Below are 19,694 nucleotides of genomic sequence, written 5' to 3'. Positions count from 1 at the left end.
TAGCAAATTGAATTATACTTTGGCTTTGCGGTAGAAGCCAGAGAGGGGTAGTAAGATGGTTGCCTCTCTGACTGGAGGGCTGTGACTAGTGATATACCACAGGGGTCAGTGCTGGGTCTGTTGTAGTTTGTCATCTACAAACGTACATCAACGATCTGCATCATAATGAGGTAAATTGGATCAGCAAATTTGCAGATGGCACCAAGACTGGGGGTATAGTAGACTGCAAGAAAGACTACCAATTCTTGCAGCAAGATCTGGACCAGCTGGAAAAATGGGCTGAAAAATAATAGATGGGATTTAATGTAAACAGGTGAGAGGTGTTGTACTTTGGGAAGACCAACCAGGGTAAGTCTTACACAGTGAGTGGTAGGGCACTGAAGACTGTAGTAGAATAGAGGGATCTGGGAATATAGATCCATAATTCCTTGAAAAGGGTGTCAAAAGGAGAGCAGGAGTTGGGTTGTTATGTTGAAGTTATATATGAGGCCTAATTTGCAATATTGTCTCCTACCTAGAGGAAAGATGTCAATAAGGCTGAAAGATTACAGAGAAAATTTACGTGGATGTTGCCAGGACTGGAGGACCTGAGTTATAGGGAAAGGCTGAATAGATCAGGACTTTATTCCCTAGGATGTAGAAGATTGATGAGAGATTTGATAGAGGTCTACAAAATTATGAGGGGTATAGATTGGAAAAACCCTGCTTGCATTTTCCCTCTGAAGTTGGGTGAGACTACAACAAGAAGTTATGGGTTAAGGGTAAAAGGTGAAATGTTTAAGGGAAACATGAGGAGGAACTTCTTTACTCAGGAGGAAGTGAGAGTGTGAAACGAGCTGCCAGACCAAGTGCTGGTTCAATTTCAACATCTAAGAGAGGTTTGGGCAAGCACACGGGGAGGAGGGTTATAGAAGCTATGGCCCAGGTGCAGACCGATGGGAAGAGGCAGATTAGTGGTTTGGCACAGACTAGATGAGCTGAATGACTTATTTCTGTGCTGTCATGTTCTATGACTGTTTTCTAAACAGTCATAGAAAATTCAAAAATCAGAACTGCAAAGGGACTTGGGAGTCCTTTTGCAGGATTCCCTAAAGGTTAACTTGCAGCTTGAGTAAGGAAGGCAAGTGCATTCCAAGCACTCACCACTCTCTGAGTAAAAAACCTACCCCCGACATCTCCTCTGTACCTACTTCCAAGCACCTTAAAACTGTGCCCTCTCACGTTAGCCGTTTCAGCCCCAGGAAAAAGCCTCTGACTATCCACACGATCAATGCCTCTCATCATCTTATACACCTCTATCAGGTCACCTGTCATCCTCTGCCACTCCAAGGAGAAAAGGCCGAGTTCACTCAACCTATTCTCAGAAGGCATGCTCCCCAATCCAGACAATATCCTTGTAAATCTCCTCTGCACCCTCTCTATGGTTTCTACATCCTTCCTGTAGTGAGGTGACCAGAACTGAGCACAGTAATCCAAGTGGGTTCCGACAAGGGCCCTATGTAGCTGTAACATTACATCTCAGCTCTTAAACTCAATCCCAAGGTCGATGAAGGCCAATGCACTGTATGCCTTCTTAACCATAGAATCAACCTGTGTAGCAGCTTTGAGTGTCCTATGGACTTAGACCCCAAGATCCCTCTGATCCACCACACTGACAAAAGTCTTACCATTAATACTATATTCTGCCATATTTGACCTCCCAAAATGAACCACCTCACACTTATCTGGGTTGAACTCCATCTCCCAGTTCTCTGCCCAGTTTTGCATCCTATCAATGTCCTGCTGTAACCTCTGACAGCCCTCCACACTATCCACAACACCCCCAACCTTGGTGTCATCAGCAAATTTACTAACCCATCCCTCCACTTCCTCATCCAGGTCATTTATAAAAATCACGAAGAGTAGGGGTCCCAGAACAGATCCCTGAGGCACACCACTGGTCACTGAACTCCATGCAGAATATGACACATCTACAACCACTCTTTGCCTTCTGTGAACAAGCCAGTTCTGGATTCACAAAACAATATCCCCTTGGATCCCATGCCTCCTTACTTTCTCAATAAGCCTTGTATGGGGTACCTTATCAAATGCCTTGCTGAAATCCATACACACTACATCTACTGCTCTTCCTTCATCAATGTATTTGCTCACATGCTCAAAAAATTCAATCAGTCTCAAAAGGCACGACCTGCCTTTGACAAAGCCATGCTGACAGTTCCTAATCATATTATGCCTCTCCAAATGCTCATAAATCCTGTCTTTCAGAATCTTCTCCATCAACTTACCAAGACTCACTGGTCTATAATTTCTTGGGCTATCTATACTCCCTTTCTTGAACAAGGGAACAATATCTGCAACCCTCCAATCCTCTGGAACCTCTCCCGTCCCCATTGATGATACAAGGATCATTGCCAGAGGCTCAGCAATCTCCTCCCTTGCCTCCCACAGTTGCCTGGGGTACATCCCCTCCGGTTCAGAAGACTTATCCCACTTGATGTTTTCCAAAAACTCCAGCACATACTCTATCTTAATGTCTACATGCTCAAGCTTTTCAGTCCGCTGTAAATCATCCCTACAATCGCCAAGATCCTTTTCAGCAGTGAATACTGAAGTACACGATGGTTCCTGTACCCTACCATTCTTTCTGTTTCATTGGAATGTAGCTATGCAAAACGCCACGCAAACAATCCCTGAACACTTGCCACATTTCTGCCATACATTTTCCTGAGAATATCTGTTCCCAATTTATGCTTCCAAGTTCCTGCCTGATAGCCTCATAAACCCTCTTACCCCAATTAAAGATAGAATTGTGATCACTATCTCCAAAATGCTCTCTCACTGAGAGACCTGACACCTGACCAGGTTCATTTCCCAATACCAGATCAAGTATGGCCTTTCCTCTTGTAGGCTTATCTACATATTTTGTCAGGAAACCTTCCTGAATACACCTAACAAACTCCACCCCGTCTAAGCCCTTGCTCTAGGGAAATGCCAATCAATATTTGGGAAATTAAAACCTCCCACCACGACAACCCTGTTATTATTGCACCTTTCCAGAATCTGTCTCCCAATCTGCTCCTTGATGCCCCTGTTTCTATTGGGTGGCCTATAAAAAACACTTAGTAGAGTTATTGACCCCCTCCTGTTTCTAACTTCTACCCACAGAGACTCCGAAGATAACTCCTCCATGACTTCCTCCTTTTCTACAGCTGTGACACTATCTTTGATCAGCAGTGCCATGCCCCCACCTCTTTTGCCTCCCTCCCTGTCTTTTCTGAAACATCTAAAGCCTGGCACTCTCAGTAACCATTACTGCCCCGAACCATCCAAGTCTCAGTAATGACCACAACATCATAGCTCCAAGTGCTGATCCACGCTCTACGCTCATCCGTTTTGTTCAAGGTGCTTCTTGTGTTAAAATACACATCTCAAACCATCAGTCTGAGTGTATCCCTTTTCTATCACCTGCCTATCTTCTCTCTCACACTGCCTCCAAGCTTTCTTTAATTGTGAGCCAACTGCCCCTTCCTCTGTCTCTTCAGTTCGATTCTCACCCCCCAGCGATTCTAGTTTAAACTCTCCCCAATTGACTTAGCAAACCTCCCTGGTAGTATATTGGTCCCCCTCGGATTCAAGTGCAACCCGTTCTTTTTGTACACGTCATGTCAACCCCAACGGAGGTCCCAATGATCCAGAAATCTGAATCCCTGTCCCCTGCTCTAATCCCTCAGCCACGCACTTATCCTCCATTTCACTCTATTCCTATACTCACTGTTGCGTGGCACAGGCAGTAATCCAGAGATTACTATCTTTGAGGTCCTGCTTCTCAACTTCCTTCCTAACTCCCTGTAGTCTGTTTTCAGAACCTCCTCCCTTTTCCTACCTATGTCATTGGTACCAACATGTACCAACCTCTGGCTGTTCACCTTTCCACTTCAGGATATCGTGGATGTGATCAGAAACGTCCTAGACCCTGGCACCTAGGATGCAAACTACCATCTGTGTTCCTTTCCTGCGTCCACAGAATCGCCTGTCTGACCCCCTAACCATAGAGTCCCTTTCACTACTGCCTTCCTCTTCCTTTCCCTACCCTTCTGAGCCTCAGGGCCAGACTCTGTGCCAGAGTCGCGGCCACTGTTGCTTTCCCTAAGTAGGCCGTCCCCCCCAAAAGTACTCAAACAGGAGTACCTATTGTTAAAGGGGACAGCCACAGGGGTACTCTCTAGTACCTGACTCCTGCCCTTCCCTCTCCTGACTGTTACCCACTTATCTGTCTCCCAAGTCCCCGGTGTGACTACTTTCCTATAGCTCCTTTCTATCACCTCCTCACTTTCCCTGACCAGAGGAAGGTCATCAAACTGCAGCTCCAATTCCCTAACCCGGTCCTGAAGGAGCTGCAGCTCTACGCACCTGGCGCAGAGGTGGCCATCGGGAAGGCTGGGAGTCTCCCGGACATCCCACATCTGACACCCAGTACAAAACACCGGCCTCACAGACATTATTCCTGTTTCTATTACTCACAGGTAACTTACCTCACCTCAAACCGTTATCTGCAAAGTCCGAATGAGCCAAAGCCCTACCACTCTGCCTCAGATCACTCCGTCGATGACCACTCCGCTTGGCCGTGTCTCCCTTTTATGCCTGAACCTTCCCTGCTAACTAACTCACGATTGGTGCTCCGGTTATAGCTGCTGATAGGTCACGTACAATGGACAAATGCTCTCGAAGCTCCCTTTAAATAACCGCCGCCGATCTGCGAGAAATCCCTCTTGGTAAAGCTCTGTTGACGCCGCTGGTAGGCCACGTACAAAGAATCATTATTGTGAACTTTCTTTGGACCCTCTCAACGGCAGTACATCTTTTCTTAGACAAGGGGCACAAAATTGCCCACAATACTCCAAGTGCAGTCTGACCAATGTCTTATAAACCTCTTATATTCTGTCCCTCTTGAAATGAATGCTAATATTGCATTTGCCTTCCTTACCATTGACTCAATAAATCAAAGAGAATCCCAAGGGTTTCTAATGTAATATTAAAAGCAAAAGCATTGCAAGGGACAAAGTTCATCTTGAAGATCAGTGTAGTCACCTAGCTTAGAGCCAAAAGAAATGGGAAAGATTTTAAATTATTTTTTTTACATTTGTATTTACTCTAGAGCTAGACACAGACAATTGAACTGAGGAAAAGGAATAGTGAGGTCACAGACCATATCCAGATTACAGAAGAGGTGGTGCTGGCTGTCTTGAAGTGAATTAGGGTGGATAACTCCCTAAGGCCTGACAAGATGTCCCCTCAGACCTTGAGAGGCTAGTGCAGAAATTGCAAAGATATTTTGAACATACTTAGTCATGAGTGGGTTGCCAGAAGACTGGAGGGTAGCAAATGTTGTTCCATTGCTCAAGAAAGGTTCTAAGAATAAACTGGGAAATTTTAGGCTGGTGAGCCTGTTATTGCAATAGGTAGATTATTGGAAAGCATTTTAAGGGACAAGATATATGTGTAAGTATTGGATAGACAGGACCTGATGAGGGATAGTCAACATTGTTTTGTGGGAGATCACTCCATTCGCCAGAACAAGTGGGATCTCCCAGTGGCCACCCATTTTAATTCCACTTTCCATTCCCATTCCGATATGTCAATCCTTGGCCTCCTCCACTGTCGTGATGAGACCACACTTAGGCTGAAGGAACAACACTTTATATTCCGTTTGGGTAGCCTCCAACCTGACGGCATGAACATCGGTTTCTCAAACTTCCAGTAATGCCCCCCACCCCACCCCTTAAACATTTCACATCCCCCTTTCCCTCTCTCACCTTATCTTCTTGCCTGCCAATCACCTCACTCTGGTGCTTCTCCCCTTTTTTCTTTCCTCTATGGCCTTCTGTCTCTTTCACCAATCAACTTCCCAGCTCTTTGCTTCATCCCTTCACCTGACCCCTGCTGTTTCTCTCTTTCTCTCTCCCCCTCCCCACCTTTTAAATCTACTCCTCAGCTTTTTTTCTCTGGTCCTGTTGGAGGGTTTTGGCCCAAAACGTCGACTGTACTTTTTTCCATAGATGCTGCCTGGCCTGCTGAGCTCCTCCAGCATTTTGTCTGTGTTGCTCAGATTTCCAGCATCTGCAGATTTTCCCTTGTTTATGGCTCTGTGCGTGGTAGGTTGAGTCTAAACAATACTTATGTAGTTTTTCAAGGAGGTCACCAGGAAAGTTGATGAAGAAAAGGTGGTGGACGATTTCTACATTTATGCAAAAAGTCACAAGAGTCATAGAGCACTAAAGCAGCGAACTATTAAACTGTCTAGTTCCATCAACCTGCTCCTTGACCATAGCCCTCCACAACCCTCCCATCCACTTACCTATCCAATCCTCTTAAAATGTTGAAATTGAAACTGCATCCACCATTACCGCTGGCAGTTCGTTCCACATTCACAACACCCTCAGAGTGAAGTTACCCCTTCATGTTTCCTTTAAACATTTCACTTTTCATCCTTAACCCATGACCCCTAGTCATGGGAGACTGCTCCGGAAGGTTAAGTCGCATGGCATTCAGGGTGAAGTAGTGAACTTGATGCAACCCTGGCTTAGTGGGATCAGCCAGAGTTGTAGCAGTTGGTTGCCCCACTGACTTGAAGTCGGTGATTAGTGGTGTGCCATAGGTGTCAGTACAAGGTCCATTGTTGTTTGTCATCCGATATTAATGATTTAGATCATAATGTGGTAAACAGGACCAGCAAATTTGCAGATGATGATAAGATTCAGAATGTTGTAGACAATGAGGAAGACTATCAAAGCTTGCAGTGGGATCTGGACCAAATGGAAAAATGGTCTCACAAATGAGGCATTGCACTTTGGGAGGATAAACCAAGGAAGGACTTATACAGTGATTAGTAAGACACTGCAGTGGGATCTGGGGATACAGATCCATAATTCCTTGAAAGTCATGAAATAGGTAGATAGTTGTAAAGAAAGCTTTTGGTACACTGGCTTTCATAAACCAACGTATTGAGTATAGGACCTGTTGCCGCTCTCTGGTGCTCCTTCCCCCCCCCCCCCCTTTCCTTCTTCCTCTCCTATTAGAGCCCGGTATCTCTTATACCAGTCAACTTCTCAAAGCTCTATTTCATCTCTCCCTCCCAGTTTCACCTATCACCTTATGTTTCTCCCTTCCTTCTCCCACCTTCTAACTCTGCTCCTCATCTATCCATAGTATGCATATTACAAAAAAAGTCAGCTGCGCAGTTTTTGGACCATGTAAAAATTTCCTGCTCAGAGCAATGGTTGGTCCATGCCAGCTGTAAAAAAAAATTAGAGGGAACGTTGATGCTAGGGCATTACAAGATAAAGAAAGAAGGTTGTAAAGCTAGTCAGCTCCATCTTGGGCACTAGCCTACAAAGTACCCAGGACATCTTTAGGGAGCAGGGTCTCAGAAAGGCAGCGTCCATTATTAAGGACCTCCAGCACCCAGGCCATGCCCTTTTCTCACCGTTACCATCAGGTAGGAGATACAGAAGCCTGAAGGCACACACTCAGCCATTCAGGAACAGCTTCTTCCCCTCTGCCATCTGATTCCTAAATGGACATTGAAGTTTTGGACACTATCTCACTTTTTTTAAATATACAGTATTTCTGTTTTTGCACATTTTTAAAAAATCTATTCAATATATGTGATTGATTTACTTGTTTATTTATTAGGTTTTATTTTATTATTATTATTTTCTCTCTCTGCTAGATTATGTATTGCATTGAACTGCTGCCGCAAATTAACAAATTTCACATCACACGCCGGTGATAATAAACTTGATTCTGATAGTGTTGGATGTTTTGAAAAATATTAAGATGGCTACATCCCCATGGGAGATACCTCAGGTTATTAAGAGAGGTGAGAGGTGAGACTGCTGGGCCCTTGACAAACTTCTTCACATCTTCACCACTAATGGATGGTGCTGGAAGACTGGTTGGTCACTAATATTGTTTTTATTGTTTTCTCGCTCAAGGGAAATAGGGATAAACTTATTCAGTTCTGGTCACATTACGGGAATTATGTGAATGCTATAGAGAGAGTGGTAGGTGTGTGGAATGCACTGCCACCGAAGACGGTAGAGGTGGATACAATAGGGTCTTTTAAGAGACTCTTAGATAGGTACATGGAGCTTAGAAAAATAGAGGGCTATGCAGTAGGAAAATCCTAGGCAGTTTCGAGAGTAGGTTACATAGTCGGCACAACATTGTGGGCTGAGGGCCTGTAATGTGCTGTAGATTTTCTATGTTCTATGAAAATATAAGAGATATTTGGATAAATATTTGGATGGGTAGGGAATGGATGGCTATAGTCCAGGTGTGGTTGATGGGACAAGGCAAAGTATGAGTTCAGCAGGGACTGTTTCAGTGTGGTAGTGCGCTATGTTTTATAGACTAGTGAATGACACGTCAGTGGTAGGGAGACTAATTGAGAGTCATAGAGAAGTACAGCACAAAAATAGGCCCTTCGGCCCCTTTAGTCCACGCCAAAACTATTTAAACTGCCTGCTCCCAATGACCTGCACCTGGACCATAGCTCTCCATGTCCCTACTATCCATGTAGCTATCTAAACTTCTCATAAATGTTGAAATCGAGCTTGCATGGAACACTTGTGCTGGCAGGTCATTTCACACTCACACCCCGAGAAAACAAGTTTCCCCTCATGTTCCCCTTAAACATTTCACCTTTCACTCTTAACCCATGACCCAACCTCAGTGGAAAAAGCCTGTTTGCATTTACCTTACATATACCCCTCATAATTTTGTATACCTCTATCAAATCGCCTCTCAATCTTCTACTTCTAAAGAATAGTCCCAACCTATTCAATATTTCCTTTTAATTGCCACGGGCCTGAATGACTTACGTCCAGTTGCACTTACCCCAATCATTGCAAAGTGCTTTGAGAGACTGGTTCTATGACATCTGAAATCCTGTCTGTCCACCACCCTGGACCCCCATCAATTTGCCTATTGCACCAACAGGTCATCAGAGGATGCCATCTCCACGGCACTTCACTCTGCCCTGACCCACCTGGACAGCCCCAACTCTTACATCAGAATGTTGTTCATTGACTTTAGTTCGGCATTCAATACTGTGATCGCCAAACTTCACCAGCTTGGTATCAGCTCTTCCCTCTGCAATTGGACCTTGGACTTTCTGACCAACAGACCCCAATCAGTTAAGTTAGACAACCTCTCCTCCTCCACTCTCACCGTGAACACCAGTGTGCTTCAAGGCTGTGTGCTGAGCCCTCTTCTGTACTCCCTTTTCACTTATGACTGCGTTCCTGTAGACGGTTCTAACTCCATAATCAAGTTCGCAGACAACACCACAGTGGTTGGCCTGATCAGAGGGGATGACGAGACGGCCTACAGGGACGAGGTCCAGCACCTAGCCACGTAGTGTGCTGACAACAACCTGGCCTTTAACACCCAGAAGACCGAGGAGATCATTGTGGACTTCAGGCATGCTAGGAGCCACACTCACGTCCCCATCTACATCAACAGAGCTGTAGTGGAGCGTGTATCAAGCTTCAAATTCCTTAGTGTCCACATTTCCGAGGCCTGGTCCCCGAACTCCTCCATCCTGATCAAAAAAAAGCTCACCTCTGTCCCAGGATACTGACGGACTTTTACTGCTGTACCACTGAGAGCATACTCACCAACTGCATCTCAGTGTGGTACGGCAATTGTCCCGTATCGGACCACAAAGCACTCCAGCGTGTGGTGAAAACTGCCCAGCGGATTATTGGCACCCAACTGCCCACCATTGAGAACATTTACCATAAACGCTGCCTGGGCAGGGCGAAAAGCATTATCAAGGATGCATCTCACCCTAACCATGGACTTTTTACTCTCCTCCCATCCAGTAGGTGCTACAGGAGCCTCCGCTCCCACACCAGCAGGCAAAGGAAGAGTTTCTTCCCTGAGGCTGTGACGCTGCTGAACCTCACATCACAGCGCTAAGCAGTATTGCATCTGTATTGTACTGAATCAGTACTTTTATATTTGTGTGCTGTAGCACTTACTTTTTATTCGCAGTTATTTTGTAAATAACACTATTCTTTGCATTTCTAGTTAGATGCTAACTGCATCTTATTGGCTTTGTATCTGTACTCGGCACAATGACAATAAAGTTGAATCTAATCTAATAACTCAGGTCCTCCAGACCCGGCAACATCCTTGTAATTTTTTTCTGCACTGTCAACCTTGTTTACATCTTTTCTGTAGGCAGGTGACCAAAATCTGCACACAATAATCTAAATTAGGATAGACCAACATCTTATACAACTTCAACATAACATCCCGTCTCCTGTATCCAATACTTGGATTTATGAGGGTCAATGTTCCAAAAGCTTTCTTTGCGACCCTCCTAACTGTGATGCCACTGAACTATGGACCTGTATTCCCAGATGCCTTTGTTCTACCACATCCCTCAGTGCTCTACCATTCACTGCACAAGACCAAAGTGAACACCTTGCACTCGTCTGTATTAATTTCCATCTGTCATTTTTCAGCCCATTTTCCCAGCTGGTCCAGATGCCTCCGCAAGGCAGGATAGCCTTCCTCACTGTTCACTACACCTCCAATCTTGGTGTCATCTGCAAATTTGCTGATCCAGTTAACCACATTACCATCCAGATCATTGATACAGATGATACACTAAACGGAGCCAGCATCAATTCCTGTGGCACTCCACTAATCACAGGCCTCCACTCAGACAGGCAACCATCTACTACAATCTGGCTTCTCCCCCAAAGCCAATGTCTAATCCAACTTACTAACTCACCTTAAATGCCAAGCAGCTGAACCTTGTTGACCAACCTCCCATGTGTGACCTTGTCAAATGTCTTACAAAGGTCCATGTAGACAACATCCACTGCCTTGCCTTCATCTACTTTCCTGGTAACTTCCCCAGAATAACTTTTGAAGATTGGTTGGACTTGACCTAACACTCACAAAGCCATGCTGACCATCCTTAATCAGTCCATATCTATCCAAATATATATTTGTATCTGGTCCCTTAGACTGCCTTCCAATAACTTTCCCACAACTGAGAGGATTCTTAGGGATCAGGTTTATAGACATTTGTAAAAGCATGGTGTAATTAAGGACAGTTGGCATGACTTTGTGCAGGACAGATCATGCCTGACCAATCTGAGACATTTCATCAAAGACATGACAAAGGTGATTGATGAAGACAGAGCAGTGGATGTTGTCTACATAGATTTTTGTAAGGCATATGATAGGGTCTCACACGGTAGGCTCATCCAGGACATTAGGATGCATAGGATCTATAGTGACTCGGTTGATTGGATTCAATATTGGTATTTTTTCCATGGAAAACAGAGGTGTTCTGGATAGTGGTCTGTGACTAGAGGTGTTCTGCAGGGATTTGTATTGGGGCCTCTTGTTTGTCATATGAAAATATGGTAAGGTGGCTCAGAAAGTTTAGATGACACAAAAATTTGTGGATTAAAGAATCGCTAAGCGATTCAGCAGGTATTTGCAGGTATGGGTGGAGAATGACAGATGGAGTTTAATCCAGGCAACTGTGATGTGCTACACTTCAGGAGGTCAAACATAAAGGAAGAGTACACAGTTAATGTCAGGATCCTGAACAGAGGCATCATGTGTCCAGGTAGGTAGCTCCATAAAAGTGGCTGCACAGGTTGACAGGATTCTTCCCTTTATTAGTTGAGGGATTAAGTTCAAGAGATGGAAAATTATATCACTGCTTTATAAAGCTCTGGTTAGGCTATTGTATTGAGTTTTGGTGGCCTCATGGAGGTTTTGGAGGTTAACCAGGATGCTGTGCTATGAGAGGTTGGACAAGCTGGGCTGTTTTTTTTTGAGAGTGGCAGAGGCCAAGGAGAGGGGAGGTTTGATGGAAATTTATAAAGTTATGCAAGGCATAGATAGAGAAGACTGCCAGTTTTCCTCAAGGGTTGAAATGTCTCGTATTGGAGGGCATGTGTTTAAGGTGAGAGGGGGAAAAAGTATGAAGGTGATTATTTTACTCAGTGAGTGATGGGGGCCTGGAATGCCCCCACCCTGATGGAGTAGTGGAAGAGGCTGCTAATATCAGGGTGATTAAGAGACTCTTAGACGGGCACATGAATAAGCAGACAAGGGAAGCATATGGTCAATGTGCAGGGAAGTGGCATGAGCTCGTCAGGAGTTATTGCTTTAACTAATTCAGTATAACATCGTGGGTTGAAGTACTTGTTCCTGTGCTGTACCGTTCTTAAACAGCACCTGCTATTTTTAACTGCTGATATTTCCAACTGGTCTCTATCTCATTGAATTGTTTGACAACTTCCTCAACTCACTGTCAACAACTCCACCAATGTTTGTGTCCTTACTCTTGTTATGACCATCAGGCAGGAGGTACAGCAGGCTAAGTTGTTGACCCATTCTCAACAATTTAGGAACAGCTTCATTCCTCCAGATTTCTGAATGATTCATCCTTTTTTTTGCAATAATTATTTTGCAATTTACAGTAATTCTGCCTTTGCACTGTAAGTCAGTGAAAATAAGGTGGGTTTTGATTAGCACAGTACATTTTCGTTTAAAGGGCCCAGTACCAATCCTTGCAGAACACCAGTGGGCACAGACATAACCACTACCCTGACCATGCCAATTTAAAATCTGTCTTGGTGTCTTGGTACAGCCTACCTTGAGGGACCTTCTCGAAAGCTTTATCAAAGTCCATGTGAATTGGTATGCAACGACTGTACTCCAAAGAATGGAAACTATCTGACAATGGATACAGAAATCCATGTGTTGTAGATGTTCCCAGCACCTTTTTCAATAAGGGATTGATAGGTACAGGTATCCGGAATGTAATCTACGAGTAAGTGAAATGTCAGATGAGATGACTAAAGCCCAGCGATGGCCAAGGACTGCAAGCATACACCGTCCGTTGTAAAGTAGACCTGTGAGCCCCTGTTTTTGGTGCCGCACTTACCCCCTGCCCTGACGGAGCGTTGCCCTCATGCAGACAGGTGCCTGGATCGCAGCCCACTGACCCACGGAGTAAGCGCAGGCCAGGCAGCATTCACTCCACCAATCACAAAGCAGCCAGTGGCACTTCACTGCCGACAAGAGCAGCGTCGGCAAGAGCCGCTGTTAGGAGGACTCGCACTCCGAGTCAAGCGCCGAGGGCAGGGCAGCGGCGTGTTCGGAGAAATGCAGAGAAAGCCTTGATCCGGGAAAGCCGCGAGGCAGCAGTGAAATCCATTCAGCGAGGAGTAGGGCCAAACTAGGAGCAGGAGCAAGCTATTTAACAAAATCAGGAAGAATGGAGCTCGACAGCACTTTCCTGCACAATAAACCCGACCATTCGACTCGTCGTCTGCTACAGCTTCAGCTGGCCACTTCCGATTTCAGACATCCCACCCTGCAGAAACTCATTTCAGGGAGGTAGCACCAACAATTTGCGGGAGATTCCGGGAGAGGTGGGATGTCTGCAATAGAGTAGCTCCTTAGCAGCTAGCCAGCTAGTTTAAATAACGTTAGCGATGCTAATGAACGAATGACACCTGTTAAACTCACCTCAACATGTCTTTTACTGTCTTAACCCACCATGGGCAATAGAAAAGTCACTGTTGCAAACAGTGCAGCGAGCAACACCGTCATTATTTTTGATCCCTGTTAGGCAGGGGTACACTTTAGTGTAGTCTGGGGTAAAATACGTTTTATAATTTCTTTTTTTGGAACACTCTGCCATGGCGCTCTCTCTCTCACTCTCACACTGCCCCTTGCTCTTTCGCACTCTCTCATACTCTTTCTCTCTTGCTCGCTCTCTCGCTCTTTCTCTCACTATCTCTTGCACTCACTCTTGCTCTCTCTCACAATCTCTCTCTCTCACTCTCTCGCACACTTTCTTGCGCTCTCTTGCTCTCCCTTGGTCTCTCTCACTCACTCTTGCTCTCTCTCTCTCGCTCTCAAAAGAGTCGATTTCTGGGATATTGTATATCATTTGCAGGCATCAGGAAGCCACTGTCAATATGCAGGAGACTCCCAGAACTTCCGGAAGAGGTGGGATGTCTGCGATTTCGACATGTCTATCCATTTCCTCCTCTACTGCCTCGTTGAAGCCAAACTCAGGTTGGATAACCTCCAACCTGTCAGCACGAACATCGATTACTCTGCTTTCGAGTAATTTTTATCTCCCCTCCTCTTTGTCCAATCCCCATTTTGGTTCCCCGTCCATCTCTTCTCCTCAGTTGCCCACATTCTTTCCTTTCTTCCATGGTTCCCTCTCCTCTCCTAACAGATTCCTTCTTCAGCCCTTTACCTTTTCCATCTATCACCTTCCAGCTTCTCACGCCACCCCCCCCCCCACCCACTCATTTTGCCATCATCTTTTAGTGTGCCCTGGGGGTCTGCAGAGGACTTAAGGCTGGGAGAATGCACAAAGAAGTGGCAGATGGAAAACTGTGTCATAAAGTGCATGGTCATGCACTTTCATAGAAAAAATAAAAGCATAGACTATTTTCTAAATGAAGAGAAAATTCAAAAATCCAGCGTGCAAAGGCACTTGGGAGCCCTTGTGCAGGATTCCCTAAAGGTTAATTTGTAGGTTGAGTTGGTGGTGAGGAATGCAAATGTGATATTATCATTCGTTTTCAGAGGACTAGAATATAAAAGCCAGGATGTAATGTTGAGGCTTTATAAAACACTGGTAAGGCTTTACTTGGAGTATTGTGAGCAGTTTTAGGCCCCTTATTTTAGAAAGGATGTGCTGACATTGGAGAGGGCCCAGAGGAGGTTTGTGAAAATGATCCCGGGAATGAAAGGGTTAACATACGAGTAGTGTTGTTGGCTCTGGCCCTGTACTTATTGGAATTCAGAAGAATGATGAGGATCTCACTGAATCCTATCGAATGGTGAAGGATGTGGAGGGGATGTTTCCAATGATGGGGCAGTCTAAGACCAAAGGACACAGCTTCAGAGGGACATCCTTTTACAACGGAGGTGAGGAGGAATTTCTTTAGTCAGAGGGTGGTGAATCTGTGGAATTTGTTGCCACGGGCAGCTGTGGAGGCCAAATCTGTATGTATATTTAAGGTAGAGGTTGATAGATTCTTGTTTGGTCAGGGCATGAAGGGATACTGGGAGAAGGCAGGAGTCTGGGGCTGACAGGAAAAATGGATCAATGATGAAATAGTGGAGCAGCTTGATGGGCCAAATGGCCGAACTCTGCTCCTTGTTTTATTTGCAGCATCTCATCTTTATGATTACAGTTAGTGCAGCAGCTTCAATGGTAAACTAGATGCTACCTGGCCCACAGTATGGGCTTTCCCATCCCAAAAGGGTGCTGATGTTAGGTTAATGAGTTGTTGATGGGTGTTGGGTGGCAGGAAAGTCAGGGAGGTAGTAGAGAGATAGTTACATGGAAATGACTGGGAAGCTGGGACTGAGGGAATCACACAAAATACTGGGGGAATTCCGCATCTATGGAGGGGAATAAATAGTTGATGTTTTGGGCTGAGACCCTTCATCAGGACTGGACAGGAAGGGGGAGAATGACCATGTTAATGGGGCTGAATTACAGATCACCCAACAGTCTTAGGGATTAAGAAGAACAAATTAGAAAGAGATGGTAGCTGTTGCAAAGAAATGCAATGCTGTTATAGTAGGTGGGAATCTCTACTGTAAAAGGACTAGATGGGATAGAGTTTGACAAATGTGTTCGGGAAAGCTTCCTTCCTCAGCACATAGAAGTCCCACTGACAGAGCATGCGATACCTGATCTGCTATTAGGGAAAAAGACAAGACAGGTGAGAGACGTTTATGTAGGGGAACATTTTGCATCCAATGACCACAATGTCATTAATTTCAAAATAAATAAATAAATTGGAGAAAGGTCAATCTTGGTATCAGAAATGATCTGGCAAGTGTGGTTTGGGACAGGCTATTTTCTGGCAAAGGTGTACTTGGTAAGTGGGAGGCATTCAAGAACAAAATTTTGAGAGTACAAACCTTGTAGGTGCTTGTCAGAATAAAAGGTGACGATAACTAGTGCAGGAAACCTTGGTTTTCAAGAGATATTTAGATCCTAGTTAAGAGAAAAAAGGAAGTGCATAGCAGGTATAGGCAAGTAGGAACAAATGAGGTGCTTATGAAGTACAAGAGAAAGAAATCACAAAGGCTAAACGAAGGCATGAAATTGATCTAGCAGACAAGGTGAAGGGGAATCCTAAGGGATTCTACAGATATGTGAAGAGCAAGGGACAAAATTGGTCCTCTGGAAGATCAGAATGGCAATCCATGCGTGCAGCCAAAACAGATGGGGAAGATCTTAAATGATTTATTTGCATCTGTATTTACTCAGAAGCTTGATACAGAGTCCATAGAAATAACGCAAAGCAGCATCAAGTTCATGGACCCTGTGCAGATTACAGAGGAGGTGTTTGCTACCCTGAGGCAAACCAGAGTGGATAAATCCCCAGGGCCTGACAGGGTGTTCCCTCAGACCCTACAGAAGGCAAGTGCAGAAATTGCCAGGGTCCTAGCAAAAATATTAAAACATCCTTAACGACAGGAGAGGTGACAGAGGATTGGAGGATAGCAACACAGTCAAAATGCTGGAGGAATCTATGGAAAAGAGTACAGTCAATGTTTTGGGCTGAGACCCTTTGTCAGAACTAGAGAAAAAAAGCTGAGTAGATTTCAAAGGCGGGGGGGAGGTGAGAGAGAAGCTCAAGGTGATAGGTGAAACCTGGAGGGGGAGGGATGAAGTAAAGGGTAGGGAAGTTGATAGGAGGCCACACCGGGGGCACTGGACACAGTACATGACTCTAACAGACTCAGGTGAAGTGTTGCCTCACCTGGAAGGACTGTTTATGGCCCTGAATGGTAGTGAGTGCAGTGGAGTAGGGGCAGGTGTAGCACGTGTTCCACTTGCAAGGGTAAGTGCCAGGAGGGAGATCAGTGAGTAGGGATGAATGGACAAGGAAGTCGTGTAGGGACTAATCCCTGTGGAAAGCAGAAAGGGTGGAGGTTGGGGTGGGAGGGAAAGATGTGCTTGGTGATGGGATCCTGTTGGAGATGGCGGAAGTTGTGGAGAATTGTGTGCTGGTTGTAGAGGCTGGTCGGGTGGTAGGTGAGGACAAGAGGAACCCTATCCCTGTAGGGTGGCGGGAGGATAGAGTGACAACAGACATGTGAAATGGAAGAGATGCAGGTGAGGGTAGTATTGATGGTGGAGGAAGGGAAGCATCTTTCTTTGAAGGAGGACATTTTCTTTGTTCTGGAATGAAAAGCCTCATCCTGAGAGCAGATGTAGTGGAGATGGAGCAAATTAGAGCCCTCAGAATTACCTGGTCCATTTCTGACACCTCCCTCTCCTTTCTCAATCCCTTTGTCTCCATCTCTGGAGACAGCTTATTTACTAATATTTATTACAAACCCACAGACTCTCACAGCTCCCTTAACTACACCTCCTCCCACCCTGTTACTTGTAAAAACACCGATGTTAGTCTGTCTTTAAAGATAGTGAACTCTCGCAAGGTGGAAGGTCCCAATGGAGTACCCGGTAAGGCTCTGAAAATCTGTGCCAACCAACTAACAGGAGTATTCAAGGACATTTTCAACCTCTCACTGCTATGGGTGGAAGTTCCCACTTGCTTCAAAAAAGACAACAATTATACCAGTGCCTAAGAAGAATAATGTGAGCTGCCTTAATGACTGTTGCCCGCTAGTACTCACATTGACAGCGATGAAATGCTTTGAGAGGTTGGTCATGACTAGACTGAACTCCTGTCTCAGCAAGGACTGGACCCATTGCCTCAATCTCAGGTGGTGACGAGAGGGTGTACAGGAGTAAGGTATGTCAACTAGTGGAGTGACAACCTGGCACTCAATGTCAGAAAGATGAAAGAGCTGATTGTGGACTTCAGGAAGGATGAGACAAAGGAACGTATACCAATCCTCAAAGAAGGATCAGAACTGGAAAGAGTGAGCAGTTTCAAGATCTCTGAGGATCTAACCTGGTCCCAACATATTGATGTAGTTATAAAGAAGGCAAGACAGCGGCTATACTTTATTAGGAGTTTGAAAAGATTTGGCATGTCAACAAGTACCCTCAAAAACTTCTATAGATGTACCGTGGAGAGTATTCTGACAGGCTGCATCACTGTCTGGTACTGCACAGGACTGAAAGAAGCTGCAGAGTGTTGTAAATCTAGTCAGCTCCATCTTGGGTACTAGCCTACAAAGTAAACACAAAATACTCTGCAGATGCTGGGGTCAAAGCAACACTCACAACACGCTGGATGAACGCAGCCTACAAAGTACCCAGGACATCTTCAGGGAGTGGTGTCTCAGAAAGACAGCGTCCATTATTAAGGACCTCCGGCACCCAGGGCATGCCCTTTTCTCACTGTTACATTGGGTGGGAGGTACAGAAGCCTGAAGGCACACACTCAGTGATTCAGGAACAGCTTCTTCCCCTCTGCCACCCAATTCCTAAATGGACATTGAACTCTTGGACACTACCTCACTTTTTTAATGTACAGTATTTCTGTTTTTTGCATGTTTTTTAATCTATTCAATATACATATCCTGTAATTGATGTACTTATTTATTAATTTTTTCTCTTCTAGATTATGTATTGCATTGAACTGCTGCTGCTAAGTTAACAAATTTCATGTCACATGCCGGTGATAATAAACCTGATTCTGATTCTGACCATCCCCTTCTCTCATTCCTCTGACTCCATCTCTCTTGGTGTCACCTCCTGTATATCGGTGAGACCCGACGTAGACTGGGAGACCGCTTCACTGAGCACCTACGCTCCATCCACCAGAAAAAGCAGGATCTCCCAGTTACCACCCATTTTAATATTGCTCCCCATTCCCATTCCGATATGTCTATCCATGGCCTCCTCCACTGTCATGATGAGGTCACATTCAGGGAGGAACAACACCTTATATTCTGTCAGGGTAGCCTCTGACCCGATGGCATGAACATTGATTTCTCAAACTCTGGTAATGCTCCCCTCCCCTTCCCCTTTTCACCATCCCCTTTTCCCTCTCTCACTTTATTTTCTTTCCCGCCCATCACCTCGCTCTGTGCTCCTCCCCCTTTTCTTTCTTCCATGGCTTTCTGTCCTCTCCTATCAGATTCCCCCTTCTCCGGCCCTGTATCTCTTTCACCAATCAACTTCCCAGTTCTTTACTTCATCCTTCCCCTTTCAGGTTTCACCTATCAATTTGAGTTTCTCTCTTCCCTTCCCTCACCTTTTAAATCTACTCAGCTTTTTTACCTCCAGTCCTGTCGAAGGGTCTCAGCCCAAAATGTTGACTGTATTCTTTTCCATAGATGCTGCCTGGCCTGCTGAGTTCCTCCAGCATTTTGTGTGTGTTGCTCGGATTTCCAGCGTCTGCAGATTTTCTCTTGTTTGTCATTGGAGGATAGCTAATGTTGTTCCACTGTTTAAAAAAGGCTCTAAACAGAAACCAGGAAATTATAGGCTGGTGGGTCTGTTATCAGTTGTGGGAAAGTTATTGGAAGATATTCTAAGAGACAGGATATATAAGTATTTGGATAGACATAGGCTGATTAAGGATAGTTAGTGCAGCTTTGTGTATGGTAGGGCATGTTCAACTAATCTTACAGAGTTTTTCGATGAAGTTCCCAGGAAAGAAGATGAGGGCAAAGCAGTG

At 45.0% G+C, this 19,694-nt stretch overlaps 1 protein-coding gene across 1 annotated transcript in view; it reads right to left on the bottom strand.

Moving 5' to 3' along the window:
* mogs (mannosyl-oligosaccharide glucosidase) overlaps positions 1-13,116 on the bottom strand; it is a 79,389-nt gene extending 66,273 nt beyond the window's left edge. The window contains exon 1 of the mRNA XM_063047233.1: positions 12,989-13,116. The gene's annotated coding sequence lies outside the window, so the exon portion shown is untranslated. The remainder of the gene's footprint in view (positions 1-12,988) is intronic.
* Between the last annotated feature and the right edge of the window lie 6,578 nt (positions 13,117-19,694).

Source organism: Mobula hypostoma, chromosome 4, assembly GCF_963921235.1.
Source record: "Mobula hypostoma chromosome 4, sMobHyp1.1, whole genome shotgun sequence".
Classification (NCBI taxonomy): Eukaryota; Metazoa; Chordata; class Chondrichthyes; order Myliobatiformes; family Myliobatidae; genus Mobula; species Mobula hypostoma.
The sequence above is the reverse complement of the archived record's forward strand: the minus strand, read 5'-3'. Positions and strand labels throughout refer to the sequence as shown.